Source organism: Drosophila miranda (genome assembly GCF_003369915.1).
Source record: "Drosophila miranda strain MSH22 chromosome Y unlocalized genomic scaffold, D.miranda_PacBio2.1 Contig_Y1_pilon, whole genome shotgun sequence".
NCBI classification, from domain to species: domain Eukaryota; kingdom Metazoa; phylum Arthropoda; class Insecta; order Diptera; family Drosophilidae; genus Drosophila; species Drosophila miranda.
Window position 1 is genome coordinate 31,026,156 of NW_022881603.1, and position 16,713 is coordinate 31,042,868.

Genomic DNA, 16,713 nt, shown 5'->3' on the forward strand with positions numbered 1-16,713 from the left:
GGCTTGCATAGCCTAACCTTTAATATAGTTTGCTTTAAGTATAAAATAAGTTGTAAATACGAGCAATTAAATGGAATTAAAAAAAAAAAAAAAACACACACACACAAACTAGTTGGCTGAAGAAAGTTAAGGTAAGATAAGCTATCGATGGGGTTATCGGTGGGAAACATTTGTCACCTCCATAGTACGTATAATCAGACCTCGAAGTAGAACAAACAGTTTGAAAGTAATAGCCGAGGAGCACAGTTAATCGGGATCATGTTTTTGATTGCAATTGCCATAATTTTGGCCACCATTTTGGTGTTCAAAGGTGTCAAGATATTTAACTACATAGACCACATGGCTGGCATTATGGAAATGATACCAGGACCAACGCCCTACCCCTTTGTGGGAAATATATTTCAGTTCGGTCTGAAGCCAGCGGGTGAGTACCATTCCATCCGCCTGCCTATATTTATGTACTCTTGAAGGTTCGTTGGATAATAGCTTTTTTCTGATCGAATTTAACATGTGCTGAGGTGGGAATTGTGCATTTTATTCATAAAAAGTGCATTCGATTTCTTCCGGGACTGGGATGTACGCTTCGCTTTTAGCTTAACGATTTGTTTTTGATTTTCTCGCTGTATTGTATGTTGTCGTACTTGTTGCAATTTTCATCAAGTTCTCGGCGCTTTTCCCAAGCTTTGCCAGCTTTTCCTCGGCACAGCTGAATAATTCGGTATTGTTTTCCCTTTGCCATGCACGTGCCTAAAGCAATCATTCCAAATGCACAATGGCCTGGGACTTGCACAGAGAATTGATGCTGCACATCAACTGATAGTTTTGCATGGTCGGATGGTTGCTTCCCGGCAGAGCCTGTTGTCCATTGTTGCCAGCCAGCTTAGATTGCTCTTCAATTGGATTCGGCTCCTCAAATGCATGAACCGTGAAGAAAAGTGAAAAGCTAGTGTATTCACCAGTTGAGGCTCAACTTCAATCATTTTCCAGTGCACTTTTTGATGCATTTAATGAGCTCCAACCATTCCATAGCGACTTCCATTTATAACAATATCATATTTTGGGGCTCAAACTTAATCAGGGAGACTTGAGGTTGCCCAAACCCACAGGCTGCATTCACATGTTGGATATTTCGGACCGAACATTGGGATATGGCTTCACAACTGCCGCAGTCAAGTGACAGCTACCTGAAATGTACATGTGGATGCAGATGTACAAATCCAGACCACAATTTCAAGTGAAGTTTCCACAACAGGCTTGTATGGAAAATTAAACTTTGTAGTGCCTAACATTCTGGCTGCATGTTACTTTTTCCACAGAGTATCCGAAAAAGGTTTTGCAGTATTGTCGGAAATATGATTTTCAGGGATTTCGTTCACTGGTCGTCCTGCAGTATCACATGATGCTTAGTGATCCAGCGGAAATTCAGGTGAGTACCCTCTCCAACACACACTCACACTCCACATTTACGAGTATGGCATTGTGTTCGACTTGCAGAACATTTTGTCGAGTTCATCTCTGCTGTACAAGAAGCACTTATACTCCTTTTTACGACCCTGGCCTGGCGATGGCCTCCTAACCAGTTCCGGTGCCCGTTGGCTGAAGCATCAAAAGCTCTATATGCCGGCCTTTGAACGGTCGGCCATTGAGGGCTATCTGCGTGTGGTTCATCGAACAGGCGGCAAATTTGTGCAGAAGCTCAATGATTTTCGACGCCCAGGAGCTGGTGGCCAAATGTACTCTGGATATTGTGTGTGGTAAGTGAAGGATTCGCTTTCGAACAGAGCAGAGCAGAGCAGGGCGACCCACGGAAAACTTTGCACATTTGTCATGTCGGAGTTTTCTGGGGCAGAGCCTCGCTCTTCTGCGTTTGTGCGCTCCGCTCGTTTATTTTTTTGTAATTTATTATGAACGTTTTACAAAGAAGATTTATTGCATAGAAAATGGCTACAAGTGCCGCAGATTGTAGGAAAAAGTTTTGGCCGCTCGCAAAACCTGCGGTTGAGGTACATTCCCTTTTCCTGTCCACAATACGAAACATTTTGATATTCTACGGTTAAGATGGTTTTTGATATATTCCTCGACTAACTGGGAGTAATTTTTTAACCATTTTGAAGTTTCGTCTAGCTTCGTTCAGCCTCTACTTGACCATACTCAAGCCTTAAGTTCTGCCTTTTCTGCCTCACGTCGTACTACATGAAGCAGCGAAGAGCACTGTCTCTGCTCCGCAGGGAAATCTACCGAGTAAGTACCTCAGTACAAGGGATTGCCTGGGTAGATTATCACGCAGCGACGCCAGCAACTGGCGGATGAGAACACTTGTGGGGAAAGGACACAACAAATCAATAAACCATTCCTCGATGTACTCCTGGCTGCTAAGCTAGACGGGCGTGCCCTTAAGGAACGAGAGATTATAGAGGAAATATCCACATTTATATTTGCAGTAAGTGCTCCAAGCCAAGTGATCTTCAGTTTCGTTAAATGGTTTTCATTGATATAGGGCCACGATCCAGTTGCTGCCGCCATTTCCTTCACCCTGTACACACTCTCCCGGCACACGGAGATTCAGCAAAGAGTTTTCGAGGAGAAGCAGCGCATCTTTGGCCAGGATCTCACGGCAGAAGCGGATATAGGCAGGCTGGATCAGATGCGCTACCTGAAGCTGGTCATACGCGAGACACTGCGTCTGTACCCGTCCGTCCCGCTGTTAGCGAGAACCAACCGCAACCATCGATATCAGTAAGTAGTTGGACATGGAATCAAACTCCTATGGAGAAACATTTCATTCTACGTTCCCCCACTTGCAGACGGCACCAAGGTGGCGAAACGCACCACGGTCATTATGTGTCTGATTGCCATGGGTTACAATGAGAAGTACTTCGAGGAGAGATTCGAGAATGCTGGCGCAGATGTCGGCATCGAAGCCTTCAAGAGTGTCCCCTTCAGTGCTGAGCCCAGGCGTTGCATTGGTAGGGTTCTCTTCCTAAGAACCAACCTTATCAACTGACTAACTCAATCATTTATCCGTTTTTTAGCCGAAAAGTTTGCCATGTATCAGCTGAAGGCCCTGCTATCTCAGTTGGTGCGCAACTTCGAGATCCTGCCCACTGTAAATGGCTTGTCTTCGGGCATCAACGATCACTCCCAGAGCGAGTACGATCCAGTGCTGAATCGTCGCTGAGTCGGGTGAAAATGTCAATGCCAATGTATCCCGGTTTGGTCTACAGACTTAGTCTATTCTCAGACATTGCAAACCGTTGTTTGCCATAAACCATCAAAGTTAACTTGGAAAATATTTAATTTTGATTAGCACTCCATTAAATAGTCGCTGCTAATGAATATTCATTTGGAGATTTGGCAGTTTCGTTTTATATTTTTGTGTTATTGCATAATTCACACAACCTACATACATATGTGCATAAAGGTATTTGACAATCCCAAAGGCAGCTTACCAGTTCATAAAATAACCCAAAGAACAGCACCATCTTGGCTGACCTTTACTTGGGTCGGTTGGAGTGTGGCACATCATTATCAGAATTAAAATCGGAATCTTCTGGGTGGATATGATAAATGTGGAGAAGAAGAGAGTAATAAAACGAGGGGAACGTTGTGAGTTGCTGCGGACACCGCAACTCTACAGTTATACCCGGTACTTAGTCAGTATGGCTCTCCTCCGGCAGACGCCGCTAATATTAACCGACACGACAAAGAGTGCGTGCGAGAGAGACAGAAAATCAATCTGAGCGTGACGTCGGGCGCTGCGTAGCCAGTGCAAATTGATTTGTTCCTTTTGGGTATAAAAATAATCCGATCTGATCCAGATTCAGCAGTCTGATAGATATGGTCATTATCTATGATTCTGCGTTTTTAGTTTTCTCGAATCTGCAATATTGTGGATGCAACAGATTTTCGTCCTTTGTGGGGGCGGAAGGGGGTGGGGCGAAATTCTGAGATATACGTTTTATAGTGAGATCTAACAGAAGTGCGGATACCAAATTTGGTTACTCTAGCCTTAATAGTCTCTGAGATTTGTGGATGCCCCAGATTTTCGTCCTTTGCGGGGGCGGAAGGGGGTGTGGCGAAATTTGGACCCGAAACGGTCAAGGTCCGATATCACAGGAGTGTGGATACCAAATTTGGTTGCTCTGGCTCTTATAGGTTCTGAGATCCTTGAACTCATATTTTGCAATTGGCAAAACCGACCATGAAACCTGTGTGTTACAGAGAGACAGAGCGATAAAGAATGAAATTGTTTTCCTGATTCTGGCTATAATAATTATACGATCTTGTTCAGATTTTACACTCTAGAACAGTTTTTTCGTATCTTGTGGATGCCACAGATTTTCGCCCTTTGTGGGGGCGGAAGTGGGCGGGGCCAAGTTTTGAAATATTTTTGTAGCAGTGACATATCACAGAAGTCTGGATACAAAACATCGTTGCTCTAGCTCTTATAGTCTTTGAGCACTAGGCGCTGAAGGGGACGGACAGACGGACGGACGGACAGACGGACAGACGGACAGACAGACATGGCTCAATCGACTCGGCTATTGATGCTGATCAAGAATATATATACTTTATGGGGTCGGAAACGATTCCTTCTGGACGTTACACACATCCACTTTTACCACAAATCTAATATACCCCAATAAAAAGTCCACTTATCTGAAATTAGACATATATTAGATAAATTCTTTCAGGCACCCCAATCGCGACAGCTTACTTTACCCCTTAGTCAGTCATAACATACTCGTATTTACGATTCTGGTTTTGTCACCTCGAAGCGAATCTAATTAAATCTAACTGTATCAGACAGCCAGATTGGTCAAGACAAAGGGGAACACTTTTTAAACTCCTAACCCAAGTAAAATAGAAATGTCTAGGAATCTGAAATCTGCAATTATTATCAGAATATTTTAGTTACAATGCTTTCACATTCACCGGGATTACATCCACGGGATGTGTGTAATAACAGCCGTGGGGATCGCCTTTAAAGCTATTTTTGTTTGATATATCACATTGAATAATTATATTTGATTTTAGATAATTTTATTTATTTTTACATCATGCTGTTCAAATCCTAACTAAGCAGCAGCAACTAAGGAAATTCCGAAATTCCGAAATGCACATCGCCGCTGGCCTGGGAGGCAGAGCCGTCGCTCAGGGACACCACTGTCTTGAAGCCATCGGGATTCACCACATTGACCAGCTCCTTGACACTCGGCATTCTCGTTAGCGGCCACAAGGGCGGCAAGGGCGCAGACAAGCAGCTGCAAGGGTTGATTATGATTACCTGGTCCTATGTAACGCTATCCAGGCTTGGAGATACTTACGATCTTGAACATTTTGATTTGGACTCTGATTTGTTTGCCTGACTATAAAACTTGTGAGACTGATGCCAAAATAAATGCGATTATCGCTTTTATACGCTAAAGTCAACCTTCAAGCTCGAGCTCGAGGCTGATGCAACCCGTTTTCAATTAACATTTCGGTTTCGTTTCCCATCATCTTTATCAGATCATCATATGTATAGAGTTTAGACGATTAGGACAATAAAAACTGTGTGCTGCACTTTTTTGTACTCTTCTATGCAAATTACCTCCATTATTATTCTGAAAATATTATCTGAGCAGGTTCTGTGATCCATTTAAAGCGACTTCCAGTGGCAGTTTAGATATTTCGTTGATTATAATCCGCCGCATGATTATCCAGACTATAACGGAAATTCTAAGCAAGCTCGTGCAGACAGTAATTAATTCATAAGAAAGTCAATATTCCAGTTTAGAATTGTAAAATGCTCGATCTAGTTGTTGCGTCAGATTAAACATATTGTGGAGATAATGTTTTTTATCCCCAATCGGCCGACTAATTATTTCGAATTAAACAAAACTCGGCGCAGAAATAAAATTACGATATGTTCTTTAATGCGTGACATCCAAATTGCAAGTGTGGCTTGCCTGCCCTTTACATTGCCGCTCCGATCGCTAAGCGCAGCTTCGCTCGGCCGACGTCGGTAGGCAGACGCAAAGCGGAGATAGCGAAGAGCGAGCTGGCAGAGAGCGTTTAGCAGGGCAAGCAAGCGCAAAGCTTTAACAAACAAATGAGTGACATAGACATAAGTAACTAACAAAATAAGCGGCTGAGGGCCAAGAATTAGGTGCTATTTGGCAAGCAGCTAATCGGCTAGGTTCTGCTCCGAACATTCACCTCCCGTTGGAAGGCAAAGGCTTTCAACAGATCCATCCTGAAGGGGCAGAACCGCTATTTTTCCAACGGCCCTCTTGAAGATGCTTGCTTGGGCGCAGCTGGCGGCTACGCTGGGATGATCGTCGAACGCAGCAATCGGTGCTTCTTTACGAAGGCGGCTTGTCGTGATTACGTCTTGATCATCGGGAACCTCTGTAATTGTATAGAATGGCAGGAAATTTGGCAATGTAGAAATTGTTGAAAGTTGAATTTCATTTAGCGTGGATATGTAGGTTTTTAATATATGGAAAAGTTCGCGCTGCAGTTCCTGATTCTCCGATCGCAGTTTTTCCACTTGCACCTGGCACTCGAGCAGCTGCTTCCTGCATTGCTGCTCTAAGTTTTGGTACTCCAGCGTTGTGGGTCGAAAATCGTCAATAGAGATGCACGAGGAATTTTCAAAAGCGGCTAAAGCTGCACGCTTATTCTCCGAGCTATCAATGCTTCCTGATACTATCCAACCAAGTTTTGTCTCCTGCAATGTTGGCAATTGGGCTGATAGTCGAATCTGTCCGACGCACATTAAATCGAAGAACAAACCAGAACCTATCAACAGATCGATACGTTGGGGCTTGGAGAAATTAGGATCAGCTAGTTTTAGATTATTCGGCATTGGCCAATCCTTTGCGTCTAGGCCGAAGTTAGGCTGCATTTCCGTAATTGAGTTGGTGACAATTGCAGCGAAGGAAGCTCGATAGCTTGCGTCCTGGGATTGTACAACTATATGTACAGACTTGCTCGAAGGTAGAATGGAATCTCCGATTCCAGAGATGTGAACATAAGACGAGCGATGATCCAACTGCAACTGATCAGCAAGTCTAGATGTTACAAAGTTTGCCTGTGATGCAGAATCCAAAATGGCACGACATGAGATAAGTGCTCCATAACGATCTGTTACATGGACGAGGGCAGTAGGTAGCAACACGTTCTGGCTAGGCTGAGATTTCTGGATCGAGGGGGAGGGCTGGAACACCCGCTTGCTAGAAGCACAGTCGCGGCCTCTTGCTGGATCGATTCCTCGGCCGGTGAAGAGGAAGATGAAGCACCAGTTCCCGATGGAATGTGGAGTAGCGTGTGATGTTTGGCCTGGCAATGCCTGCAAAGTCCTGACCTGCACCTCTGCAATTCATGGCCTTTGTTGAGGCAGTTCAAACACAAGCGGCTCTTCTTTGCTTCTTTGTGTCGTTCAAACGCAGAGAGATTCAGGAATGCCTGACATCTAGATATGTAATGCTCGGAGGAATTGCAATGGTTACATATGGGGTTAGGATGGTCGTTACTGGAGGTGATAAGGGTGACAGGTTTGTCTTCTCCCACCTGTTGACTAGGACTTGTTGCCATGGCTGATCCCAAATTCTCCAGCATCCGACATCTCGCTTCCAGAAATGAGGCCATGCTTGACCACCGAGGCAATCCTGACGTCGGCAAGTTCTCTTCCCATTTCTCCTTTGTTTTGTGGTCCAGTTTCGTGCCTATGATGAAGATCAGCAACCCATCGGATATCTCCTGCGGGGTCGCCAAGGTCTGAAGTGCCCGCAAGTGCGAATTGATTTTGTCGCTGAGCGCGCGCAAGCCGATAGCCGAGCCCTTCTCCACCCCTTGCAGCCCGAAAATAGCCTTGACGTGTGCCTGAAAATGTAACAGTTTATTATCGAATCGCAACATTAGTAAATTCAACGCCTTGTCGTAATTCTCCTCAGAAAGTTCCAAGGAACGAATCGTATCCAGCGCAGCACCATCTAGACATCCACGAAGATATTGGAATTTTTCGATGATTGGTATACGATGGTCTTTGTGCACCATTGTCGAGAACATCGAGTGGAATTCTGGCCAATCAAGGGAGTTCCCACCGAATCGCGGAAGCTGCAACTCGGGCATTCGAGAACGGCCTATACTATTATAGGCGAACAACGACGAATTCCCCTCGAGAGTATGCCGAGCCGTTCAATTGGCAACATTTACCGTGCGAGCAGCCATCAACTCCCGCGACAGCCTGGACCTAACCTTGACATAAACATTCGAAAAGTCCAGCCGGGCATCATGGGCTAACTGCAGGAAATCCAGCCTTTCAAGGCTCGTTTGAGCGGCATCGAAATCCGCATTCATTCGCTCGATTTGCTCTAAGCGAGCTTGAAGTTCTGCCTCATCTAACTCGGCAAGCTCTTCCTTGGTAAGAAAGCGATCCATGGCCTTTAGTTGGCGCGCGATGGACTCGGCCTTGTGCTTGTAGAAATCTACATCACTCGGCATTGCTGCGTTCGCGACATTGGTAGGCTCAGGTGCTGCCATGTTGAGGTTTTAAAAGAGTCTCTCAGCACGACCGAAAAAGACACCCTGTATACGTATAAACGTGGGAACCGAAGGCAAAGGGATTACAGCTAATGCCTTTAGCTGTTGTAGTGGCCAGTTGTGACTCTAAAACTCCCTCGCGTTTAACATTAACTCTGCTCTTTACAAAAACAAGATAAGAGATCAATTACAAGAGAGCCGTAGTTAAAGCTTCCATTGAAGAGCTTAATGTCTAATTTAGAGAAGCAGCGTGGATCTGTGGGAGTTATGTTTTAAAGCTTTACTAGAAATCATACGATTACTCCGTTAGTCGTGGAAGCTATGTGTAAGCTTTGCTTAGCATCGTACGATTACTCCGTTATCTAGGGAAGCAAGGTGTAAGCTTTGTCTAAAATCGTACGATTACCCCGTTGGTTGTGGAGGGTAAAGTTCCGATCGTAAGGGCTAATGCAAGTAATAGAACTTCTGGCTAGATCATTGCTATAGTGAAGCTGTGCGAATTCGGATGTGTCTTTTTATACAAATATATAGATCCAAGTGAATTTGAAAACGTTGTGCAATCAAACACGTGCCAAGTAAATTGAAGTTCTGGTGGACTACATTATTCCTTTTGGATTAAGAAAAAATAAAAGGTATTTGGACCTTACAATAGTGACACAGCTTTAACAGTCTCGTATCATAGGGCTGGAAATCTTACTACGTTCGACACTGGGAAAGAAAAACCAATTGCCCCCCCCTCCAAGAACGAGGTCGTCAAAGTCCATCGATTTCTTAGTAGATCTGGGACAGACCTCGGATTTCCCAGGAACCAGCATTTACATAAACCAACGATAACTACAACCAAATAAACCAGAAAGAGCCGTTCAAAGATATACTAGAGTGAAACCCGAAGTTATGTGGATGCATACTTGAGCTGAAGTACATTTTGGAGTAAGACGAGAAGAATAGTTTTCTTCGTCACCCTTCTCGCTTATGAATTAAGCGCGCGGCTAAGGCTTTCGCATGTAGTTCTTCGCAATGTGTGGAGTGGCTCTCAAACTGTGAAAATAAAACATTATTCTGCGGCGATCCACACTGCCGTTTAATAGTCGTCGTGTGAAAATGTACCAAAGTATTAGTTTTGAGTCTCGTCATGAGATTTTCCATTTATTAAAGATTAGGCTATGCACTAACTATTTTTGTATTGTCTAGATTTAAAAAGGAAAAAAAAAAAACCAATAATGTATATAATTACCCATAATTAGAAATTAGCGCAAATGAAAACCACATTTTTTCAAGATCCGCCGTTGAGTGGCAAATCGTCGTCGTACGGGTATGGAAATGGAAAGAAAATCGGTGTTTCATCCGAATTAGAAGTGAAGACCTGTATATTCATAATTTTTCTCCCTTCCTCAGAATATGTTCCTACGTCGCCCCTTGAGCTCAACGGACACGCCGGATAATTCGTATAAAGTATGAGTGAGTTACGAAACTTCCTTAAACGGAATTCTCGAGTATTTTCGAAATATATATCTGTCTTATAAAACTTCTATTCCGGTATATAAAACAACCATATCCGTGCCATAATTTAAAGCGGATCGGCTACTAATTTTTCTTTCACGTTTGCCTTCTAGTTATATAATTATCATATTTTTCTCTTCTTTCCTCTCTACACATAAGTCCTATATACATATACACATATAACTAGGTATAAATGAATACTATTTCCTCCTTCTTTATTTAATTACTTTATGCTAAGTTTATACTTATCTGGAAAACCATGAAGTCCAAACCCTTAAATTTTGAATTATTAAATAATAATTAGTAGATAATAATGGAACATTAAACCTTTCGTGTTTGTCCTGAGTAGAGCCTGAGGAAGTCCGATGATCAAATAGAGATGCGCTCGATTAGGGTTATGCTGTCGATTAAACGGCATACAAAGGTAGGGAGGGTAGAGAAGGGGTCAAAGTCATCTGAGTTCCCCAAGAGCGACGGAATATAGCCTGACTATTTGTCGGTAGTCGGTTAAACAGTTAGTTAAAATTCACATTCTTTTCTTTTTGATTTCTTTTGTAGAGTTCCTTTTGAACATTAAATCAAGTGTACCTAAAACATCTTTGCGAATGTGTTCGTATAGCAGATAGGAGAGTAGGAAAGATCCCACGACATTCCGGCGAGCTAGTTAGAGCATAGCTAGAGGTACACGTTCCGAAATCCTGCTATACTATTGGTGTCTGACCGTCAAAAAAAGTATGTACAACCTCCATCCGTACATACAATCTAACACCTCTACGAATATGAATTTCTGGCACATTACATAGATTGGCGCCCAACGTGGGGCCAGAGTACGAGTTACTACTGGTTAAAACCCCCAAAAACTTTGCTCGTTGCAATTTTAAATTCCACATTAAAATTAATACTTCCCGTCCAACTACTGTAACGGAGGATATTGATGGAATTTTGGATTTAAGATTCTGAGTTTCGGAATACCTAACCAAATAGAATCCGCCAGGTAGCAAGGGATGGAAACTGATTTTTTTTTGTTACCAGAATTAATTTGCGAATATACGACAGCTATTCACAAAGGCGGATAGGTCGGCCAAATTATAATAGGATAACCCCAAAAGAGTTTATGAGGGAAGAGTATCGATGGCTTTCGGAAGTTTACTTTTCTAGATATAGATTTGGAAATTAGCCATTGCCAAGGTTACTGACCACATAGACATACCATAGACCAAATTAGATTTCATTGAGGTTATATTCCGGCGACAAGAGAAAGCGTATATCGGACGGAGTCAAGCTCGAAAAGGACAAATATTGGGTATTTAGGAAAATTTTGTAGAATTTATTGAAGCTTTGGTCCTATAATTAGGGATTTCCACATTTAGTGATCAGAACTCGTATTACTGGGTTATCTTAACATGTCACCAGTACAACGTACCCCAGGGAGCAAGGCGTCGGGTGACGTGGACGCCCAGATCTGTGGTATATGTCAAGAAGCCATAAGAAGAAGTCAACTAATATGTACTGCATCTTGTGGGCACAGGTATCATGATACTTGCATGAAAGAATTCGTGAAAAATAACAGAAATTGCCCCGTATGTAGGGCGGAGTTGAATCCGGAGGAACTTTCGTTTGATGAGAATACTCTAGCAGCCGAATTACCACCCGACATGGGTTCGGGTATAGTGCCGTTAGAAGGGGGATCCAACCCGGAGTCAAACGCTTCAGAGAGAGGACTTCCAAAAGTCAAGAGGGGCTAGGCCTAAACAGGGACGGGGAACTACATCGCGCAGAGGGATGCATACTAGGTTGCAGTCTCAACAATTTCGGGATAATTCTTTGGGCAGTATCAGCCATAGGTCGGGCGAAGGAGATATGCCGGAAAGAACCCTTGAGGTTATACAAGCCCTGATAAAAGGTGAGCAGAAAGATATGATGGTGGAACTAAGTTCATTCGTTAAGAATCTGATCGAAGAAAATCTACGCGGACAATTAGGTAGGATGACTATAGCTTCAGATAGCACGCCTGTGCAAGCGACAAGGCAAAATCACGAGCCTAATATAACAGGAAACTCGTTGTCTTCAGAAAATGAAAGGGAAAGGGATTACCACATCCAAATGTCTCTAACAGGGCAATAGCTCCTGGGAAGGCCGCTAATATCTTAGCCAGTTGGCGACTAAAGTTTGACGGATCCAAAGACGCTATGCACGTCGACGAATTCCTGTACAGGGTTCGTTCACTTACATCCTCCACTTTAAATAACGATTACGAATTACTCTGTGACAATATGCATCTGCTTTTCTCGTCTAAAGCCAGCGATTGGTTTTGGAACTTCCATAGAAAGAACCCACAGTTTTCTTGGCAAACTTTTTCTGCCTCATTTAGACAACGATTCGATGATGCTAAAGATGATTTCGACTTGTGGGAGTTGATTAGAAAACGCCGTCAGAGAGAGGGTGAATCGTTTGACGATTACCAGACGGCCGTCGAAGAATTAGTGTCCAGGCTCTCACACGAGGTTAGCGAAAATAAGTTAGTAGACATTTTAAAACGTAACGCAAAAACGGCCCTCAGATATGAACTCTTGCATCTCAAAATCAGCGATCGAACTGGCCTGAGAGAAGAAGTTCGCAAGCATGAAAACTTCTGTAAAGACAACCATAACCCTTTTCCACGAGGTAAATTCAGCAAACCGAATGTAGCAGAAATACTTACGGACAATGAAGATATGGAGGAAGAAGACGTTTCGCAGATTTATCGTAAGAAACTGGTATGCTGGAACTGCGACCAGGAAGGGCATCGTTTTGATGATTGTTTAGGAGAAAGGCGAATTTTCTGCTATGGTTGTGGTGCTAAGGATATTTATAAACCTCGATGCGTCAAATGTAACCCAGCGAAAAACTTGAAACGGGATGTACCGACCGGAGCCCAGTCAGTACATCCGACCAAGAGCAGCAACTAAACGAAAGTAAACCAACTACCTTAAGAGGGCTTTCCGAAGGGGTAGTTGACGTAAAACCGGATATGATACTACACCAAATTTGTACAGGTATAGATGTAGCGACTCAAACGATGGAGAGCAAAGAGTTAGATTCAGAAAATGTGAATACGTGGTTTAAATTGATAGTTAAGCCCAAACGATCGACGGTCCGGAGACGAGCGTTCTGGAAAAAGGTCCAATCTGTTCGAAAACGTTTAGTCTCAGCAGTTATTCTGAGTTCAGATAACCGATTGTACACGGAGGTAATGATCGAAGGGCAAACTTATAAGGCTTTGCTGGATTCAGGAGCAACCATTAGTTGTTTGGGTGGGAGAGCAGCAACCTTTTTAGCACATCACCCACAGTCTCAGAAGTGTTTGGGAACCATACGCACTGCCAGCAACGAAGCTTGTACCGTAGTGTCCAAATTGGTGGTCCCGATTGAATTCCGTAAAATAGTTAAGGAAGTAGAGTTCTTTATCATACCAGATTTAAAGCAAGATGTTTATTTAGGAGTTGACTTTTGGAAAGACTTCGGTCTTCTATCCCAATTATTGACCCGAGAAGGAACTGTGAGCTGTTTGGAGAATAGAGACGACACGATTATGAAGGAAACGCCTAAAATGCATTCCCTAAATGAAGAACAAAGGAACCAATTAGAGGCGGTAATAAGAACCTTCCCGTCATATGAATGCGACGGACTAGGTCGTACACACCTAATACAACATTCTATGGTAATCAATGCCGAAGTACCCGTCAAACAACGACATTGGCCCATTTCCCCCGCGAAAGAGAAAGTGATGTTCGAAGAAGTAGAGAAGATGATTAAGCTGGGCGTGATAGAACCTTCAAATAGTCCATGGAGTAGCAATTGCGTCCTAGTAAAGAAAGGGAACAAGAATAGGTTATGCCTTGATTCTCGAGAGATCAACAAATATACCCGAAAAGATGCATACCCCCTTCCCCATATAGATGGGATACTCAGTCGATTGCCACCTGCCAAATACATAACGGGACTCGATATGAAGCATGCTTATTGGCAAATTCCCCTAGAGGAGTCTTCACGCCAATACACCGCGTTTACCATACCTAACCGACCGCTGTATCAATACAAAGTTATGCCTTTTGGTCTAACCAATGCCTCACAAGCCCTCTGTCGTTTAATGGATAAGGTAATACCTGCTAACTTGCGTACGAGAGTGTTTGTTTACCTCGATGACTTACTAATTTTATCAGACGATTTCGAATCCCATTTAATGTTACTGAGAGAAGTTGCAGTACACTTACGAAAGGCTAATCTTACGATAAACATTGCCAAGTCGCACTTTTGCATGCGTGAGATTAAGTATCTGGGGTTCATCATTGGATACGGACAGGTAAAGACGGATCCGAGTAAAATTGAGGCTATTAAAGAATTCCCCGTTCCCACGACGGTAAAACAATTGCGACGATTCCTTGGTCTTGCTGGGTGGTACCGTCGTTTCGTCGACAATTATGCAACGGTAAGTTGCGCCCTCACAGAACTATTAAAGAAACCGAAAGCGTATGCGTGGCCAATCAGGCATTTGAAAAACTTAAACAGTGCCTGACGTCAGCTCCCATTTTGTCTACTCCTGATTTCTCAAAACCCTTTTTGCTGTTATGTGATGCTAGTACTGTAGGAATTGGTTGTGTGTTAGCTCAGAAAAACGAAGAAGGAGAAGAATTACCCGTAGCATTCATGTCCGAGAAGCTATCTAAAGCTCAGAAAAACTACTCAGTCACGGAATTAGTATGTTTCGCGGTGATAAAGGGAATTAAAAAGTTTCGTGCTTATGTAGAAGGTCAGGCATTCGAGGTGATAACCGATCATGCCTCATTACAATGGCTTATGCGTCAGAAGGAGTTGTCTGGTAGATTAGCTCGATGGGCCATAAAACTACAGGGATTCTCTTTTGAGATAACGCACCGGAAGGGCTCACTAAACGTGGTAGCGGATGCCCTATCGCGTAAAGAGGAAATTACTGTTTCTGAAATGGAAGAGCAGGGTCCGATAGTTGATCTATCTGCCGCAGAATTTAAATCACCAGAATATATGACCTTAATTGATAATATTCGCGCTAAGCAAGACAAATTACCAGACTTGAAGATTCTCAATGATTTTGTCTACAAAAGAACCGAACCTGATCAGGGAAATAATGGTGTAGATAATCTATCTTGGAAATTGTGGATTCCTAGGGAACTCACCCAAGGTGTAATCTCACGGGCCCATGATCCGCCCAATGCCGCCCACAGTGGAGTAGGGAAAACCATCGAAAAGATTAAAAGATATTTGTTTTGGCCAAAAATGAACAAGCAGATACGTGAGTATGTAACTCATTGTGAAGTGTGTCGTCACACCAAACACCCGAACACCGTGTTGAAACCACCCATGGGAAAACCAATGGGGTCTGATCGTCCGTTTCAAAAGCTTTATATGGATTTGCTGGGTCCATATCCCCGATCCAAGAAAGGGCATATTGGTTTACTTATTATCGTAGATCACTTCACAAAATTTCATTTCCTATGCCCCCTTAGGGTGTTTACTTCCAATCGGGTGTGCGATTACCTCGAAAATTATTTGTTCTGTACATTTGGAGTCCCCGAGGTGATATTAACAGATAACGGATCTCAATTCGTTTCTGGAGCCTTTCAGGCTTTTCTAACCCGCTTTGGGATACAACATATTCGTACGGCGATATATTCACCACAGGCGAATGCCAGTGAGAGACTCAATAGATCGGTGTTAGCAGCTATAAGAGCTTACATAAGCCGGGATCATTCCACTTGGGATACCAAATTACCGGAAATCAGTGCTGCTCTCAGATCCAACATTCACCAAAGCACCGGGTACTCGCCCTATTTCCTAACCTTTGGACAAAATATGATTCTGAATGGCAAAGACTATGAGTTGCTTCGCCGCTTAAGACTCCTATCGGAGGATAGCCGCATTAGTTATCCGGAAGCACTACAAATTATTCGCGAATCGGCAAAGAAAAAGGTGAAAGAGTCACATGAACAAAATGCTAGGCGATATAATCTACGCTGTCGGAAAGTAGAGTTTAAGGTTGGAGAGCCAGTACTTGCCCGCAATTTCTGCCAAAGCAATGCTATTAAAAAGTTCAATGCAAAGTTAGCGCCGGTTTTTATTTCAGCCGTGGTATCTAGACGAGTTGGCTCATCCTATTATCAACTGAAGAACGAACAGGGTAAAAACTTAGGAATATTTCACCTCAAAGACATACAAGTGAAACACTAGGCAACTGTCCTTTTTCCGTTTAGGCTTCGCCAGTTAAAACTAGCGCTTCCTCAACTGTGGTGTAGTGGCCAGTTGTGACTCTAAAACTCCTCGCGTTTAACATTAACTCTGCTCTTTACAAAAACAAGATAAGAGATCAATTACAAGAGAGCCGTAGTTAAAGCTTCCATTGAAGAGCTTAATGTCTAATTTAGAGAAGCAGCGTGGATCTGTGGGAGTTATGTTTTAAAGCTTTACTAGAAATCATACGATTACTCCGTTAGTCGTGGAAGCTATGTGTAAGCTTTGCTTAGCATCGTACGATTACTCCGTTATCTAGGGAAGCAAGGTGTAAGCTTTGTCTAAAATCGTACGATTACCCCGTTGGTTGTGGAGGGTAAAGTTCCGATCGTAAGGGCTAATGCAAGTAATAGAACTTCTGGCTAGATCATTGCTATAGTG

The 16,713-nt window shown here is 43.2% G+C and overlaps 1 pseudogene; it reads left to right on the forward strand.

Moving 5' to 3' along the window:
• Positions 1 to 240: 240 nt before the first annotated feature.
• LOC117191599 lies at positions 241 to 3,178 on the forward strand (annotated as a pseudogene).
• The last annotated feature ends 13,535 nt before the right edge of the window (positions 3,179 to 16,713 follow it).